We start from the raw sequence: 10585 nt of genomic DNA, 5'->3' as shown, positions 1-10585 counted from the left end.
TTTTTTAATAATAATAATAATAATAATAATAATAATAATAATAATAATAATAATAATAATAATAATATGATAAATATAGGGATAAGTATTGTTTTGTCCCTAACGTTGAGGGTCAAAATCAAAACCGTCCCCAACGTAATTTTTGATTTAGAATCTTCCTTAACGTTTTTTTTCGTATTAAAATCGTCCAATGTAACAATAATTTTTTGTTTTGGTATTTTTGCCAGAGATAAATACTTAGGCAAAAACGTTTAAAACGTGGGGTTTGATCTCATTCGTTGAATAGATTATAATATATCAGATATAGATGCAAATAAACATCATCACCACAATAGCATACCACACTGGCAAATCACCGGGGTTTCTATCAATTCCGAACTTGGCTCCAATAGCAGCGGCTACTACGGCCTGACATATGATCATTTGGGTTCTGCCTTCTAGAAAAAGGGCTCTCCTACCCCACTTGTCAACCCCATAGATAGACACAACGGTGGCAGCCACATTTACGACGCCGGTGATGACGGCGGACATGAGAGCAGAGTTGTCCTTGAAGCCAATGGAGCCGAACAACACAGACGCATAAAACATGATGACAATAACGCCCGTGAATTGCTGGAAGAATGGAATCATGATTGCCATGGTGAGGTGAGGCCTGTACTTGCGCTACAGCAGGTTCCTCCAAGGGTGTTCCACCTTCTTTGATTCCTCACTTACGGCAATAAGATCGTTGAACTCTTCATCAATGTCTTACATGCCGGGAACCTTCCTCAGTTGTTGCCTAGCCTTTTCGTGCTCTCCACGCTCGATCATGGAGTTGGGTGTGTCTGGAAGGACCAATGATCTGATTGTGATGATGAGTGCAGAGACCATTGCACCACCAAAGCTAAGCCTCCATCCCCATCCACCTTTGATATTTGCGAAGAAGTAGTTGAGTACATTCGCCACTAGGATCCCAACTGTGATGGACAATTGGAACCCAATGTTTAAAGCTCCTCTGATTCTAATTTTTTAATTTGTTTATAATTTAATTTTTAATGAAAATTTTATTAGAGATTTATTATTGTTTTTTATAAATTTTGTAATATTTATTAGAGGTTTTTTTTATTTAATATTGTTTTTTATAAATTTTGTAATACTATTTTTCTTTTTTTATTTAATTATCAGTTTGATATTTTATTCGATCTTATCACGTGCATGGCACGTGCATCGCACGTACATGGCACGTGCATCGCACGGATAATTACACTTGTAAAATTGATATAATTTGGTTTGAATTTTTTTGTTTAAAATTAATTTTTTTTAAATTGTTTGATTTGAAGCCTAGGATCACCTTGATTTTTGTCATCTTAAATTACACTAACCTGTTTTAAGATTAAGTAATATCATGCTTACACCAGGCATTTTATATCTTAAATGAAGAAATGTCAATGTAATTTAACCTTTTTATTATGAATTGACAAGTGTAGTATCACTTGATTTATGTCATAGTTCTTCTTGAAAGGTTGCAGAAGGGCTCACAGTTGAGGATATATTGGAGACATGGATCAAATTGAAGCCTATTGTGATGGAAGAATGGGATGAGAACAGAGATGAACTGATAGATCTTTTTGGAAAGGTCAGAGATGATTGGTTGCAAAATGATTTCTCTGGTTGGATGAGAGCAAACAGGTAGTTCAATTAAGGGAATGTCTTAAATGTGCCGAGTTAAACTTAGCATTCAATTCACCAAGATTATCTAACAGTATAGATTTAATAGAAGTTATCTGTCAGTACTGTCTAGAATTATGTTAAGATCTTAAGGTATGATGCATGTATATTCGTACTATTCGATACACCAGACAAAAACAATTGAGATTTGATTTTCGGGTTTTAGAAAAATGGTTCACGTGATTGTGTTTTTGACTTTTGAACTCTTGCTTATTGGTGATTGTGTTTTATACCTATAGATTCTATCCTGGTACTGCTGATGCACTAAGATTTGCAAGCTCAAAAGTTTACATTGTCACCACAAAACAGGTAATAATCCTTAAGAATACATAATTCTAGTCCTATATGAAATTTTACATTGCTATGATCTCTTCTTACTTTTCATTTTTTCCTTCTTCGATTCCTCACTTGCGGCAATAAGATCGTTGAACTCTTCATCAATGTCTTCCACGCCGGGAACCTTCCTCAGTTGTTGCCTATCCTTTTCGTGCTCTCCACACTCGATCATGGAGTTGGGTGTGTCTGGAAGGACCAATAATCCGATTGTGATTATGAGTGCAGAGACCATTGCACCACCAAAGCTTAGCCTCCATCCCCGTCCACCTTTGATATTTGCGAAGAAGTAGTTGAGCACATTCGCCACTAGGATCCCAACTGTGATGGACAATTAGAACCTAATGTTCAAAGCTCCTCTGATTCCAATTTTTTAATTTGTTTATAATTTAATTTTTAATGAAAATTTTATTAGAGATTTTCTTTATTTATTATTGTTTTTTATAAATTTTGTAATACTATTTTTCTGTTTTTATTTAATTATCAGTTTGATATTTTATTCGATCTTATCACGTGCATCGCACGTGTATGGCACGGGTCATTACATTTGTAAGTAACTAAGATTCGATTTCTTGCTTTCATGGTTTTAGGTTTTGCTGTAAAGGCCTTAGAAGTCACGAATCCTAATCCTCTCCATGGCTACATACTATTACTACTATTACTACAAACACCGACATTATCCATTTCCCAACTACTATGCACAATAGCACCCGCTATTATTAAACAAGCATGACAAAAGCTTGTCTGTTTAATTTGGGTCATTAAACAAGTGGAGGGAGATTGTACCTGGAAGAAGCACTATTGGAGCCAACATTCAACATTATGTTAGGTCCCTCCCCCTCAATGTCTAACTTAATAGAGGAGTAGAATTAATGGGTTTATCGTACAAAATCCTTGCAAGCGATGCTATCCATCAACCCTTCATCGTTCTAACGAGCAACCCAACACAAAACAAAGATCATAAAATTAAGATATATTATTTGGTAATGATACAGTGTATGCGTAGAAAAGAGATGCAGATGTGAGAGTAGTGTGAAGTATTCTTGGTTCCCCTAAAAACAAGACACAAAGGCTACAAAGTTGGGCCCTCACATATGGTATAGCTTATGATAATGCATATCCACACATGACTCTCCCACCACGCTTCATTCATTCATGCTTATTGCTTTGGATCACATGTGTACACTTTTTGTCTAAAAAAAACTATATATTCTTTGCTTCATAGATATTTTCCTTTAATGTTGTTATGTAAATAGGTTTTTAAATAGTTTGATTTTTGAATTATTGTCTTCTAATTAGTCATAGATACAAGTGTAATTACCCGTGCCATGCACGTGCCATACACGTGCGATACACGTGCGATTGCGTTTAGCAATGTTGATTTTTTATCAAAGTTCAAGTGACATTTATGTTAAAATGGAGAATATGCTACTATTTCTAATCATGAAAGATTTAAACGTTGATAATGCTAACTATACAAGATATGAACGAACTAATACATGACTAGAATTGTAAGTATTCAAATCTTTTATGGTTGGAAATGTAAAAAATTATAGTTTATTCTAAATTGGAGAGAAACATTACAATTATAAATATGATGATGCAAAAGCTTAGAGACAGAAGGAATTTATCATTGTTTTGCATTAATGGAATGTAATTAAATGAAATGATATAATACAATGATAGACAATCTAATGAAATAGAACTACTATTTCAGCTTCTTACTGAAGTCAGACAGCTCAAGAAGTGTAATCCTGGGGCTAGCTACTACTTCATCTCTCTCTTTCTGAGTGTTGAACCCCCAATTAAAATCCAAATCAACCAAATTTTGCAAATATGTTATTCTAAAACAAACAACAATACAGAAGATAGAAACTCCAAAATGTATAAGAGTGAAGTTATAGGACAACTCTATGGTCTCATGCACTAAGATGATTCGATAGCGTAAATCTTCTTATAATTTCAGCTTATACATCAATAATTTCTGTTATATTTATACCATTGGATGATCTTAGTGTGAAAATAAACTTGGTGCACTAAAAGAGACACGGAGGAAGAAAATTGCAACCTAGATACAAATTCCAATTGTCCAACTCTGGTTCTTTAATGACATTTTTAAGGTTGGAAGCCTATCTTCCACAAAGCTGCAATTTTAAAAAACAGAAAAATATTAACCTTAGTAATTTCTCTTAAACCATGTTAACATGCAAATACAATGTTCTTAATAACCTGAAAGACAAAATCTTACTGTAGGGTCAGTCCTTGGTGCTCTTGGTGCTCTGGCATCTTTTGAAGCTTCTTTAGCACTTCTACCTTAGGACTTCATAGAAAAAATAGTAATAAAAAGATTTTAAAAACACCAACTAACAAAACAAAGAAAGCGCATCTTGGTTGTTAACAAAATATGGGTGTCAAAATAGTGTTGGATGTAACATAATTTTGATGTTCATACAAGATACTAACCCAGTTCCTAAATCATATATTCTTTATGGTGGTAAAGTGATTCCAGCAAGCTCTTTCAGTAAAGCATAAACAAAACGGCCCTATAGACAAAGAAGGAAAAAATGAAAAGTAAGAAGAGATCGTAGCAATGTGAAATTTCATATAGGACTAGAATTATGTATTCTTAAGGATTATTACCTGTTTTGTGGTGACAATGTAAACTTTTGAGCTTGCAAATCTTAGTGCATCAGCAGTACCAGGATAGAATCTATAGGTATAAAACACAATCATCAATAAGCAAGAGTTCAAAAGTCAAAAACACAATCACGCGAACCCTTTTTCTAAAATCCGAAAATCAAATCTCAGTTGTTTTTGTCTGGTGTATCGAATAGTACGAATATACATGCATCATACCTTAAGATCTTAACATAATTCTGGACAGTACTGACAGATAACTTCTATTAAATCTATACTGTTAGATCATCTTGGTGAATTGAATGCTAAGTTTAACTCGGCACATTTAAGACATTCCCTTAATTGAACTACATGTTTGCTCCCATCCAACCAGAGAAATCATTCTGCAAGCAATCATCTCTGACCTTTCCAAAAAGATCTATCAGTTCATCTCTATTCTCATCCCATTCTTCCATCACAATAGGCTTCAATTTGATCCAGGTCTCCAATATACCCTCAACTGTGAGCCCTTCTGCAACCTTTCAAGAAGAACTATGACATAAATCAAGAGATACTACACTTGTCAATTCATAATAAAAAGGTTAAATTACACTGACATTTCTTCATTTAAGTTATAAAACGCCTGGTATAAGCATGATATTACTTAATCTCAGAACAGGTTAGTGTAATTTAAGATGACAAAAATCAAGGTGATCTTAGGCTTCAAATCGAACAATTTAAAAAAATTAATTTTAAACAAAAAAAATTCAAACCAAATTATATCAAATTTACAAGTGTAATTACCCGTGCCATGCACGTGCGATGCACGTGCGATACACGTGCGATTGCGTTTAGCAATGTTGATTTTTATCAACGTTCAAGTGACATTTCTGTTAAAATGAAGAATATACTACTATTTCTAATCATGAAAGATTTGAACGTTGATAATGCTAACTATATAAGATATGAACGAATTAATACATGACTAGAATTGTAAGTATTCAAATCTTTTCTGGTTGGAAATGTAAAAAATTATAGTTTATTCTAAATTGGAAAGAAACATTACAATTATAAATATGATGATGCAAAAGCTTAGAGACAGAAGGAATTTATCATTGTTTTGCATTAATGGAATGTAATTAAATGAAATGATATAATACAATGATAGACAATCTAATGAAATAAAACTACTATTTCAGCTTCTTACTGAAGTCAGACAGCTCAAGAAGTGTAATCCTGGGGATAGCTACTGCTTCATCTCTCTCTTTCTAAGTGTTGAACCCCCAATTAACTAATCCAAATCAACCAAATTTAGCATATATGTTATTCTAAAACAAACAACAATACAGAAGATAGAAACTCCAAAATGTATAAGAGTGAAGTTATAGGACAACTCTGTGGTCTCATGCACTAAGATGATTCGATAGTGTAAATCTTCTTATAATTTCAGCTTATACATCAATAATTTCTGTTATATTCATACCATTGGATGATCTTAGTGTGAAAATAAACTTGGTGCACTAAAAGAGACAGAGAAAGAAAATTACTACCTAGATACAAATTCCAATTGTCCAACTCTGGTTCTTTAATGACATTTTTTAAGGTTGCAAGCCTATCTTCCACAAAGCTGCAATTTTAAAAAACAGAAAAATATTAACCTTAGTAATTTCTCTTAAACCATGTTAACATGCAAATACAATGTTCTTAATAACCTGAAAGACAAAATCTTACTGTAGGGTCAGTCCTTGGTGCTCTTGGTGCTCTGGCATCTTTTGAAGCTTCTTTAGCACTTCTACCTTAGGACTTCATAGAAAAAATAGTAATAAAAAGATTTTAAAAACTCTAACTAACAAAACAAAGAAAGCGTATCTTGGTTGTTAACAAAATACGGTTGTCAAAATAGTGTCGGATGTAACATAATTTTGATGTTCATGCAAGATACTAACCCAGTTCCTAAACCATATATTCTTTCTGGAGGTAAAGTGATTCCAGCAAGCTCTTTCAGTAAAGCATAAGCAAAACGGCTCTATAGACAAAGAAGGAAAAAATGAAAAGTAAGAAGAGATCGTAGCAATGTGAAATTTCATATAGGACTAGAGTTATGTATTCTTAAGGATTATTACCTGTTTTGTGGTGACAATGTAAACTTTTGAGCTTGCAAATCTTAGTGCATCAGCAGTACCAGGATAGAATCTATAGGTATAAAACACAATCACCAATAAGCAAGAGTTCAAAAGTCAAAAACACAATCATGCGAACCCTTTTTGGAAAATCCGAAAATCAAATCTCAGTTGTTTTTGTCTGGTGTATCGAATAGTACGAATATACATGCATCATACCTTAAGATCTTAACATAATTCTGGACAGTACTGACAGATAACTTCTATTAAATCTATACTGTTAGATCATCTTGGTGAATTAAATGCTAAGTTTAACTCGGCACATTTAAGACATTCCCTTAATTGAACTACCTGTTTGCTCCCATCCAACCAGAGAAATCATTCTGCAACCAATCATCTCTGACCTTTCAAAAAAGATCTATCAGTTCATCTCTATTTTCATCCCATTCTTCCATCACAATAGGCTTCAATTGATCCATGTCTCCAATGTACCCTCAACTATGAGCCCTTTTGCAACCTTTCAAGAAGAACTATGACATAAATCAAGTGATACTACACTTGTCAATTCATAATAAAAAGGTTAAATTACACTGACATTTCTTCATTTAAGTTATAAAACGCCTGGTGTAAGCATGATATTACTTAATCTCAGAACAGGTTAGTGTAATTTAAGATGACAAAAATCAAGGTGATCTTAGTCTTCAAATCAAACAATTTAAAAAAAATTAATTTTAAACAAAAAAAATTCAAACCAATTTATATCAATTTTATAAGTGTAATTACCTGTGCCATGTACATGCGATGCACGTGATAAGATCGAATAAAATATCAAACTGATAATTAAATAAAAACGGAAAAATAGTATTACAAAGTTTATAAAAAATAATAATAATAAAGAAAACCTCTAATAAATGTTTCATTAAAAATTAAATTATAAACAAATTAAAAAAAATTGGAATCAGAGGAGCTTTGAACACTGGGTTCCAATTGTTCATCACAGTTGGGATCGTAGTGGCGAATGTGCTCAACTACTTCTTCACAAATATCAAAGATGGATGGGGATGGAGGTTTAGCATTGGTGGTGCAATGGTCTCTGCACTCATCATCACAATCGGATCATTGGTCCTTCCAGACACACTCAACTCCATGATCGAGCGTGGAGAGCACGAAAAGGCTAGGCAACAACTGAGGAAGGTTCTCGACGTGGAAGACATTAATAAAGAGTTCAACGATCTTATTGCCGCAAGTGAGGAATCGAAGAAGGTAGAACACCATTGGAGGAACCTGCTGCAACGCAAGTACAGGCCTCACCTCACCATGGCAATCATGATTCCACTCTTCCAACAATTCACGGGCATTATTGTCATCATGTTTTATGCGCCTGTGTTGTTCGGCTCCATTGGCTTCAAGGACAACTCTGCTCTCATGTCAGCCGTCATCACCGGCGTCGTAAATGTGGCTACCACCGTTGTGTCTATCTATCTATGGGGTTGACAAGTGGGGTAGGAGAGCCCTTTTTCTAGAAGGCGGAACCCAAATGATCATATGTCAGGCCGTAGTAGCCGCTGCTATTGGAGCCAAGTTCAGAATTGATGGAAACCCCGGTGATTTGCCAGTGTGGTATGCTATTGTGGTGATGATGTTTATTTGCATCTATGTCTGATATATTATAATCTATTCAACGAATGAGATCAAACCCCACGTTTTAAACGTTTTTGCCTGAGTATTTATCTCTGGCAAAAATACCAAAACAAAAAATTATTGTTACATTGGACGATTTTAATACAAAAAAAATGTTAAGGAATATTCTAAATCAAAAATTACGTTGGGGACGGTTTCGATTTTGACCCTCAACGTTAGGGACAAAACAATACTTATCCCTATAGTTATCATATTATTATTATTATTATTATTATTATTATTATTATTATTATTATTAAAAATATTTTCGATTAATAATTGATAAGTAGTTTAATAATGCATTAAATATTGATTTTATATAACTATAATAAAGATATTTTTCTAAATTAGTATAATTATGCATTAATACTTAAATGTTAATTATAAGTATAATAAAGATATTTTTATAAAATAAACTTAGAAGAGAAAATGTACATTCATTTTAGCGGGAAAATGGATTCATGAGGAATCGACACCTCACTTTTATTAGTTGGGGGAAAACCCAGTTTCAGTATATTAAGTAGATATGCTTAGATAATTAAAGTGATGATAGACACCTTTAAATTACTTAAATTAACAAAAATGTGAGGAACTTACAAAAATGAGTTAATAACTAGAAAATCAACTAATAGCTAAATTTTCATATTTTTTTTATTATTCTTATGGTTATCATTTTCTTTTTTCCTTCTTTTTCAAAATTATTATTCGTTCATTACAAACTTTGCCAATTTTAAATAAATTTTTTGTAAAGTGATCCACGTTATTTTATTTTTCTTGATGATGAGAAAGAATTTCGAACAAATGAAGTAATGGTCCCCTTTGGTTGGTTTATTTCCTAGTATAACCAAATTTAGTTTGTGTTTTTTATTTTAAATTTTGTAACAAAAACACGTTATTTTTTTTTATGATGAGAAAGATTTTCGAACAAATTGAGTAATGGACCCTTTGGTTGATTTGATTCCTAGTATAACCAAATTTAGTTTGTGTATTTTATTTTAAATTTTGAAACAGAAAAAATATACATAGAAAAATAAAAAGTAAATTTTTATATTTTTTCTGAAGTTTGAAAGAAAAAATACCCAAAACAAAAAAAAATATTTTTTTAAACTATTAGAGTGTTAGTATCTTTTCTATTTAGATAACAATAAAATGACAAATTTTGTTAGCCTTAAAATTGATAGATTAAATTGATCAAAAGTAAAAATTAGAGGAATAACAAGTGTAATTACCCATGCCATGCATGTGTCATGCACGTGATAAGATCAAATAAAATATTAAAATGATAATTAAATAAAAACAGAAAAATAGTATTATAAAATTTATAAAAAACAATAATATCTAATAAAATTTCATTAAAAATTTAAATTGTAAACAAATTAAAAAATTAGTATCAGGGTCAAATTAATAATTTAAATTGTAATTAAACTTCGTTCAAATACTGTGTATTTTGGCAATTTCAGTACCAAATCCTTAGGCACAGAAGAACTCACATTGAAAAATATCTGAAGTATAGCATCTCAGATTAGAGATAGCCCTACAGTTACCAAGTAATTCAACTAGTGCAAATATATAGTATAAGTATAATAAAGATATTTTTATAAAATAAACTTAGAAGAGAAAATGTGCATTCATTTTGGTAGGAAAATGGATTCATGAAGAATCGACACCTCACTTTTATTAGTTGGAAAAAAATCCAGTTTTAGTATATTAAGTAGATTCTCTTATTACGTCATATCAATCAACATCTTGAACTTTAATACCCTGTTATTTAAATATATATGAATGTAATTGTATTAGAAAAATACTAGTATTTTGATTAGTGATAATATTATAGAATTATAACTTTTTTTAAAATAAATTATATTCTAATATTTGATTTTTATTATAACTTAAAAATTAATACACCTCACTTTTAGAAAAAAATCCAGTTTTAGTATATTAAGTAGATTCTCTTATTACGTCATATCAATCAACATCTTGAACTTTAATACCCTGTTATTTAAATATATATGAATGTAATTGTATTAGAAAAATACTAGTATTTTGTATTTTGATAATATTATAGAATTATAACTTTTTTTAAAATAAATTATATTCTAATATTTGATTTTTATTATAACTTAAAAATT

General features: G+C 31.6%; 4 pseudogenes; 1 reads left to right on the top strand and 3 right to left on the bottom strand.

Moving 5' to 3' along the window:
• The window catches only part of LOC107635021, a 69616-nt pseudogene that overhangs the window by 32372 nt on the left and 26659 nt on the right, over positions 1-10585 (bottom strand).
• Positions 298-985, bottom strand: LOC107635019 (annotated as a pseudogene).
• Positions 5832-7568, bottom strand: LOC107637114 (annotated as a pseudogene).
• Positions 7841-8439, top strand: LOC107637115 (annotated as a pseudogene).

This window comes from Arachis ipaensis, chromosome B04 (genome assembly GCF_000816755.2).
Source record: "Arachis ipaensis cultivar K30076 chromosome B04, Araip1.1, whole genome shotgun sequence".
NCBI classification, from domain to species: Eukaryota; Viridiplantae; Streptophyta; class Magnoliopsida; order Fabales; family Fabaceae; genus Arachis; species Arachis ipaensis.
This window is presented reverse-complemented; position numbering and strand designations above follow the sequence as displayed.